The sequence below is a fragment of the Oncorhynchus kisutch genome, linkage group LG9, assembly GCF_002021735.2.
Source record: "Oncorhynchus kisutch isolate 150728-3 linkage group LG9, Okis_V2, whole genome shotgun sequence".
Classification (NCBI taxonomy): Eukaryota; Metazoa; Chordata; class Actinopteri; order Salmoniformes; family Salmonidae; genus Oncorhynchus; species Oncorhynchus kisutch.
In genome coordinates this window covers 32,143,882-32,153,324 of record NC_034182.2, presented here as the reverse complement: position 1 = coordinate 32,153,324, position 9,443 = coordinate 32,143,882, and the positions used below count along the sequence as shown (strand labels likewise).

Here is a 9,443-nt window from a genome sequence, read left to right as displayed (position 1 = left end):
ACTCCATTCTGAGATTCAACATCTGCAGACTCATACTGGAGAGACACATCCCCTGCCAAGACTCGTACTGGAGAGACACACCCCTGCCAAGACTTACAGCACTGGTCATATCACGACCAGCCCGCCGCCCTGCAGATGTAGGATCTTAATTTGATCACTATTTTGTTGATGAGAATTTCCTTCCACAGCAGGAAATGCAAATTTGTAGTGTGTCGAAAGTTTAAAAAGGCTTCTAAATTTGTAATTTCCCACATTCAAATTTCAGACTTGATTTGTCCTTACATAAAATGTATCAACCCCTACAAAAAATGTCCATTATAATCCACATAATAATTCACATTTATTGTTGCTGCAGGATTACGTTTCTGCTGTAGCAAACTGGCTCAAATTAAGATCCTGTACTCAGCACGACACAAATCTCACTGATCTGATTCACCATGACTCACGTTCTGTTACAAGCCATCTTTTGTTACATCCCATAACCGGATAATAGCTTTAATGCAAACATGCACTTCTTTTTCCAATTCTGTTTGATCAGTGATAACCTTAAGGGAAGAAGGAAAGGAAAATAATCTATCAATTGAAAAGGCCCATGAGCAATCAGAGCAAAGTTGCCATTGAGGAGTCAGGATAGGCATCCAACAAGGAGGCCCATGTTGTAAAATCCCCATGGCTCCGCAGGGCAATGCCTGCCAACAGTGTCATATAGAAAGGGTATCTATGGTTGTGTGGACACAGGCAGCCCAATTCTGATATTTTCTTCACTAATTGGTCTTTTGACCAATCAGATCAGTTGTGAAAAAAATCTGTTGTGATTGGTCAAAAGACCAATTAATGGAAAATCATCAGAATTGGGCTGCCTGTCTAAGCGCAGCCTAGGTAACCAGAGAGGTACCCGACCCCCAGGAAAGAGACAAAAAGTGGGCTGAGCCTCAGTTATGTCAGGGCCACTTGCATCCGAATAACTCCGGGCCCCCGTTGCATAATCCAAATGGTTTCATCCATCTGTATATTTCTGTCTGTCTGCCTATCTGTCTTTCTGTATATCTGTCACTTGTTTGTCTGTTTGTCTAGTACCAAGACCTCACTGTCTATCTATGATGACCCCTTGCATTTAAAAACACCATTCCATGCTGTGACCAAGGCTAAACCTTCCTTCTCCCACTGAAACAGGGTACATTTAGAGGGCTATTTTAGACAGTTGCACTGAAACAGGGTACATTTAGAGGGCTATTTTAGACAGTTGGTCTGGTCTGTGCAAGTCCTGAGGAGTAGATACAGTTACCTTTGGAGCCCATATCAAAACAGCAGGTGTTAAATCATGTCGGCCATTAATCGTAAATGGTTCCAAGTCCTCTGCGGGTGGATGACAAGAATACACACACTCACACACCAACTAGCTCTCACAGTCTCACGTCAGAATTAGACATTTGTCCATGTTTCTCAAATGTCAAATTTCAAAGCTGTTGCAAATGTCAAATTTCAAAGTGTTTAAGGTTAAGTTAAGGCATGAACTCAGAATTTTTAAGTTTAGGGTTAAATTTAGGCATTAACTCAGAAATCTTAAGGTTAGGCATTTACTCCGAATGACTAAGGTAAGGGTTAAGGTTTGGGATAGGCTTAAAAAAAAAATCTAAAAAACAACTTTTAATCTCTACATTTGAACTTGCAACCTTTGGAATCAGAGTCAGATGCTTTCCAAAACCTACTTGAAGGTAACAGAGCTCACTGCTGTCCTAGTGGCCGGTTTCCACGTCATCTCCCAACATACTCAGACATAGATGGACGTCTAATATTGACTTGTATCACGGGTGACCTGGCTGCACATGCCCAATCCCTCACCAATACACACACTGCAGACTTCCACTGGATCAGTGATTTGGTATGATCTATTACTTTGCATTTTTTTTATACACAGAACCCATAACGTGTATGTCCACCACATCCAAACACTCTATATTCACTGTACAATGCGTATTCACTGTGTACAACGTCACTATAGACATTTCCAAGGTGATTATTATAGCAATTACTTACTTCCTCAAGGTATTCAGCACAGTACTGTATTCACCCCAATGGATTTAGTTAAAGCACATCAATTCAAATGTTCTTAGTCACATGCCCCGAATACAACCTCACAGTGAAATGCTTACTTACGAGCCCCTAACCAGCAATGCAGTTACATAATATATATAGATAGATATTTTACATTTAAAATAGAAATAAACAAAAAAAACAAAAAATAAAAATATACGGATAAGAATAAGAAATTAAAGTAAAGTGATTAAAGAGCAGCAGTAAAATAACAGTAGCGAGACTATATACAGGGGGGTACCGGTACAGAGTCAATGTGCGGTTGCACCGGTTATTTGAGGTAATATGTACATGTGGGTAGAGTTATTAAAGTGACTATGCGTAGATGATAACAACAGAGAGTAGCAGCGATGTAAAAGAGGTGGGGGGGATCAATGCAAATAGTCTGGGTAGCCATTTGACTAGATATTCAGGAGTCTTATGGCTTGGGGTTAGAAGCTGTTTAGAAGCCTCTTGGACCTAGACTTGGTGCTCTGGTACCGCTTGCCGTGCAGTATCAGAGAGAACAGTCTATGACTAGGGTGGCTGGAGTCTTTGACAATTTTTAGGACCTATACTCTGGTTACGCTCTGCTATTGGTCAGTACAAGAGCTAAGATGTCTTGTGAAATGCCCAGTAAAATCTAGCAGCTATCTGGAGGCAAGGCAACAGATCTTCTTAGTAGCTAATAAAGGCAGCCTGCAAGGCTCCAGAGGAGGCCTGGTGAATGGGGCAGTGGGAGTCTGACCGCTTCACCATCTGTTACTATGTATTTATCAGCCAGTCAGCCAATGGGGTTAGGGCTGGAGCTGGACAGGGGATTCCCAAAGAAAGGGTAGATACTAGGTGTAAAGGTTATCTGATATGGACCCTGGCATGGGGGTATGGAACCTGCTACTGGACCCTATGTTGTGTGGGTGATAAGAATATCCTTTGGACTTGAATGGTGATTGATAGTTACTTCAATCAGCATTTTCGACATGGGATTTCTCCGTTCTTGAATTGGAATTTCAATGAATTTCCTGAATTACCATGGATCGATCCCATCTCACAAAGTCCACATACCTCTAAGTCTAGGGTTAAGTTGGGAGGCAATGGAAAACATTGGTAGCGGTTTGGTTGGCTGGGAGATCTGAGCGGACACTGGGCCTCTCTTTAGTCGCCTGCCCTGACAACACTGACCTCATTGGCTTGTATTTTTCCAGGCCTCCTTGGGGCACAAGGTCTGTTGCTCTCTGAAGAGCTGTCCGTTAGCAACCAGGCTCCTGTGGTTGTCTACAGAGAACTATATTAAGGGCTGGAGCCTGTGGTCGTAATGAGACCCTGGTCCATCTATCAATCCGTTTTGAGAAGGGTTGTTGTCTACTAAGAATATGATGATTGGGTGACCTTATACTGTCTCTAAGATCATGAACTAAACTGACAGTTACTAAAATACCATTATACTGTCACTACAGAGGGCACTACAGATGGTAGTGCGTGCGGCCCAGTACATCACCAGGGCCAAGCTTCATGCCATCCAGGACCTCTATACCAGGCGGTGTCAGAGGAAGGCCCTAAAAAATGTCAATAATTCCAGCCACCCTAGTCATAGACTGTTCTCCCTACTACCGCATGGCAAGCGGTACCGGAGCTCCAAGTCTAGGTCCAAGAGGCTCCTAAATAGCTTCTACTGTCAAGCCATAAGACTCCTGAACACCCCCTCCCACCCCCCCCCAAGAATGCTGCTGCTACTCTCTGTTATTATCTATGCATAGTCACTTTAATAACTGTATTTACATGTACATATTACCTCAATTACCTCGACACCGGTGCCCATGTACATTAACATTAACTCTGTACCGGTACCCCTGTATATAGCCCCTCTATTGTTATTTACTGCTGCTCTTTCATTATTTGTTATTATTGTCTCTTACTTTTTTGGGGGGTATTTTCTTAAAACTGCATTGTTGGTTAAGGGCTCGTAAGTAAGCATTTCACTGTAATGTCTACACCTGCTGGATTCACGTGACAAATAACATTTGCTTTGATTTAGTCTGAGGACTTCAAGACAGTTTTTAACATATACCTGCTATCAAATGGTGCTAAATAGTTCTTATTTTAATGAATCACAAACAAATCAAATAGTAATGACTATATACTTATAATGTAATATCTATCTTACTACTTTCTCAAATTGAACATCAGGTAAATAAATAGTCAAGTGTACGATAAAGTATAGCCTAACCAGTAATCAATCACATGTTAGGCAGTCATATTGACATGAAGTCGTTTTGTTTGGAATTGTGTGGAGAGCGTCATAACGTCCCCCTTCAACAAGCCGTTTCTTCATACCGCACTGTGGTAGAGCAAGGACAGACAGAGACACCGGCATCTAAAAACTGCAAACTTGGAATGGACTTGAGTACTTCTCCGGTGTCACTTTGACCTTCTTGTATGATGGGAATCTAAAGCCTCGTCGATGAGACAGTGTGATCCGAAGAATACAAATTGCCCGATGCCCCTTTTATGCAGTAATAAAGTGCATGTATCTTTCAAAAATGCAATGCAAGATATAGTGAGCTGTCATCAATACTCTACGCCATGCAAGGCATCCAGGGTCGCTCCCACCTGTGTTTCTGTTCTAACACACGCTTAACCCCCACCATTACCACCCCTACCCCACCCTGATTGGACCCTGTGGGTGCTGTTCTCACCCCGATCCTGAGGTACCAGAGTGGCAGGCTGCAGCTATAGGCCAGACCCCTTGGCATGTCACGCTGCATGGCTTCTGTTACACCCACGGCGGGGGAGGCACAACATGTTATTCACATGGATTCATTCCATACTACACTATGAGCCCAAAGTTGACTTTGTGGAGATGTTTGCATGAGCTATCCTTATAATACCAAACAAATACCAAAACTGTTTATGGTTTTACCTCAAGTACTTCAAATCAAGTCAGACAGGGTGGTGTACAGCAGTGCCAATGTTTTTCGGTTGCTGTAGCACCACTGAATTTTACCCATGAAGTACCCCCTCGTGTGCATTTTACCAGTAGGCCTACTGTCTCACGAGTCTTCTCAAGTACCCCCTGTGGATAGGCCAAGTACCCCCAGGGGTCTTAGAACCCCTGGTTGGGAACCACTGGTTTACAGGGTAAGGTTGAAAACCAGATTGTAGAGTAAGGTTTAAAACCCCCCAAGACCTGTATTTGAATATCTCATGTACAGAATCAACCACTAGAGGTCATTAACTCCACATCTGACAGACAGTCAGAAATCTGCTACTGAAACCCCTGGCCCACACCAGCAAAAATATGCATAACTGGAGTGCCAAGTTCCATAAGCTATTGCATCCCCATACATCGACACATCAATTTCTATCTCGCCCATTCATGGGTCTGCTCACTCTTCCATTGCATGCAATAACACCACTGACTGAACACACTGAATTGACACATTGACCTATGTTTATCCATACAGAGTTGCAACCTGGTCTCAGAGAATCTCGTATTATTCTGTATGTAAATCGGAGACGCTCCATTTAGTACAGTATGTTACATTTTGTATAGTTTGTATTCACTCTTTAGAGTAAAGTAATGATGGATTGTTGTTTCACTTTGCATATTTGAGCTATTCTTCCCATAATATGGACTTGGTCTTTTACCAAATAGGGCTATCTTCTGTATACCACCCCTACCTTGTCACAAGACAACTGATTGGATCAAACGCATTAAGAAGGAAAGAAATTCCACAAATTAACCTTTAACAAGACACACCTGTTAACTGAAATGCATTCCAGGTGACTACCTCATGAAGCTGGTTGAGAGAATGCCAAGAGTGTGCGAAGCTGTCATCAAGGCAAAGGGTGGCTACTTTGAAGAATCTAAAATATAACCTTTTTGGTTACTACATGATTGCATATGTGTTATTTTGTAGTTTGATTTCATAGCTTTACAATGTAGAAAATAGTACAACAACAAAAAATCCTTGAATGAGCAGATGTGTCCAAGCTTTTGACTGGTACAATAGATATATATATATTATTTTTTACACATATTTAACCCCTTTTTTGGGGTAGGTACTAAACTACCTCTATTCATCTTAAAACAGTTACCTTCAGGCGAGTCCCGTGACACTTGTGGGGGTCGTAGAGCAAAACAGAGAACACCATCATATTTGTGAGAGTCTCCCCTTTCCCATTCATTTGTAGCCCAAACAGAAGTGCGACGGATGCGGTGGATTGAGACGCATCCAATGCAAAAAAACAGATATCTCTATCGTAAACTGATGGATTTTGATGGAGACTTTTTTAAAGTACGGTGCGTGAATTGTAATTGGTAACATATCAAACAAAATGGGTGATGGACATCCACAGATTAATACATACCATATGAAACATAACATATCATACTAAATGGAGTTTCTCGGTTTTACATACAGAATAATATAAAATGCTCTGAGACCAGGTTGAGCTGACACGTTCAATGCTGTAGAGGTTGTGATGAGTCTATGCCAGATGCTGTCCATGCTGGCGCTCTTCCATATCGCTGATGAGATCGAGAAGGGATGCCTTCTGCCACGGTTTGTTCAAGTGTGTGCCTCTCCCAAGCCTAATATTGTGTTCTGACTCTTTGCATTTTGGGCCCTGTTCAAATACTACAAAGTGTAACCTTCATCCAATAATTGAAGATCACCAATCTGGTTCACCAATCTGGTAAAATTGGACAGGTTAGGATAGAGCAATTCATGTCTGATTGGTCTGTATGTGATTGAGCGAGCAACAAATGGAGATAAGTGATGCTCTTTGTCAGATCGGAAAGCTCAGTATGTCCCCACTGATTCCTGTGGTAATAGTTCATGCCAAAATCAAAGAACTCAAAAGTAGTCTCAGTAGTTTCCTTGTCCAGGTTATGGAGAGAAACATCCTACTGTTCGTGGTGATAATCAGTCAAGAGGAGTTCCAGAGGAAACCAGTTTTACCTGTGGAACGTTCTAGATAAGTTATGTAATCGGAACTAAGACATATTGTATAAAAGTAAGGGTTGCACATTTCTGTCGTAGCCCAGCTTTAACACCTGATTCAACTATTCACCTAGCTCTAGATTAGTAAAATAAGGTGTGTAAGTGCTGGGTTGAAACAAAAATGTCTACCACCCTAGGGGGTGCTTAAAGGGTTAAGTTTGGTTGCGTCTGACATTTGCAGATACACCCCATGCACTCCTGTGTTAGATAGGCATGCATTCAAATGGCCACCGGACTATTTACATTGACACGCCCCCCTCCATTTGTTTTGTACACTGCTGCTACTCGCTGTTTATTATCTATGTATAGTCACTTCACCCCCACTTACATGTACAGATTACCTCAACTAACCTGTACCCCTGCACACTGACTCGGTACCGGTACCCCATGTATATAGTCTCGTTATTGTTATTTTATTGTGTTACTTTTTATAATATTTTACTTTAGTTTATTTGGTATTTATTTGGTAAATATTTTCTTAACTATTTTTGAACTGCATTGTTGGTTTAGGGCTCGTAAGTAAGCATTTCACGATAAGGTCTACCTACACTTGTTGTATTAGGCGCATGTGACAAATAAAGTTTGATTTGATTCCTTTGCCATGCTGTGGGCTCGATACACCCTGTCTATCCCCCTCTGCATGGTCTCAGTCATCACAGAAGTTACATACTGTACATTACTTGTATTTTACCTTCCACTTTGTCAATTTTGTGTATTGAAAAGAGTTTGAAAAGAATCTTTCAAGCACTGGAACAACTGTGAGTCAACCTTTTGTCTTTCTAGGTGCTTATGGAACAGTGTGGCATTCACTGAGGGAGAGAAAACTGCAGCTTGATAACTGGAATAAGAAGATGAGAAGGACATGACATGGATCTCTTCTTTTATGATATATCACTTTAGGAGTAATTGTATTATTTGTAGATAAGATTGTCTTAAGCAGGACAGCTCAGAGTGGGGGAGATCATCTTCTCCTCCCTCTCTAATTCCATCCCTAACCCCCAGGTCACCTCTGAGGCTCCACCCATATGCAGCTGCTGCCCTGGTATACCACCCGCAATACACATATTCAGAGCCAGCAAGGCAGCTGTAGGGATGGGTTGGAACTAAATGTTACTAAGCAAGTAGAAGAATGGTCAATGTTCAAAACATTTGCATGTATGCGGACAATGTAAACAAGAATAAAATGTTCATTTTTGGGGGAAAAGTGTGTGGGATACCTTTTGTCGCAATACTTTTTATTTTGTGTGGTGCTTTGTCTCACCTTTGGCTGTGTTGATGGAGGTCTCTGATAGTCCAGTTTCAGGACCCTCTGTGGTGTTGAAGAGCCAGTCAATGAACTAACACAGAAACACATCATTTTTACTTTGTCAATGAGATGAGAAAATACTTTGTCTGCTTGCCTAGAAATGAGCTTTGCATCTACAATGCGCCTTAATGACAATAATGAGCAAATATAACGTTTGTAATTACACATGATAAACCAAACATTTTCATTACTCATTAATATTCCACTTAAGTCCTGTCAAAGGTGTCTGTAGTTGGGGCTGCGAGAGTATGTGAAGTCTGGGCCACTACCTACCTTCTGTGACTGTTCCCTTCAGGGCTCTTTAGCCAATAGCTAGGGTTGTGGGGCAATCCCAGCAGGTATAGTGAGACCGACTGCTCGACCAACACGGCACTAACGCACATGGCGTGAAGTAGACCGAGGTGGCTTCGACCCCCGTTGCCATGGAAACCACTGGGCCCTGATGCCCAGGAGGAGGGGCATGGTGTGGTCGCCCCCAGGAGACGACCGCTGCAGCCAATACCTGGAGCAGGAAGTCTGTTGCCTGCACAGGATGATAGGAAATGGAGTCCAGGTTATTTAGCCCAAGTATATGTGACACACAATAGACTTCCTGATTAACGGGCTCATGGTAATGTCAGGAATGGAATCAGTGGAATGGTATCATGGTTCTATGGTTCCAACATGGTTCCATGTGTTTGATACCATTCCATTCGATCCGTTCCAGCCATTATTGTGAGCCGACCTCCACACAGCAGCCTCCACAGGTGTGTACATGTTTCTGCGAATAGCGCGGGTTAGAATATTGTACTCACCTGCCTGGAGTCCCAACATTTGACAGTGGTCATGCCGTAAGGAACAGTTATTATGAGTCCCCTCAACTCCAATAGTCCCTGCAGTCGTTTGGACACACCAACAAAGTATACTTGTTATAAACCAGTGTTTACCAACTCTAGTCCTCGAGTACCCCTCAACATGACATGTTGTGATTCTAAACCTGCACAAGCACACCGGATTCAGCTGTGGCTGCTGCAGAAGTGAGCCAGGTGGAGGTGTCCTACCAGAAATGCACTGTCACA

General features: G+C 42.3%; 1 protein-coding gene across 1 annotated transcript in view; it reads right to left on the bottom strand.

The window, feature by feature from the left end:
- LOC109897043 (zinc finger protein OZF-like) overlaps positions 1-8,413 on the bottom strand; it is a 29,061-nt gene extending 20,648 nt beyond the window's left edge. The window contains exon 1 of the mRNA XM_020491557.2: positions 8,341-8,413. The gene's annotated coding sequence lies outside the window, so the exon portion shown is untranslated. The remainder of the gene's footprint in view (positions 1-8,340) is intronic.
- Between the last annotated feature and the right edge of the window lie 1,030 nt (positions 8,414-9,443).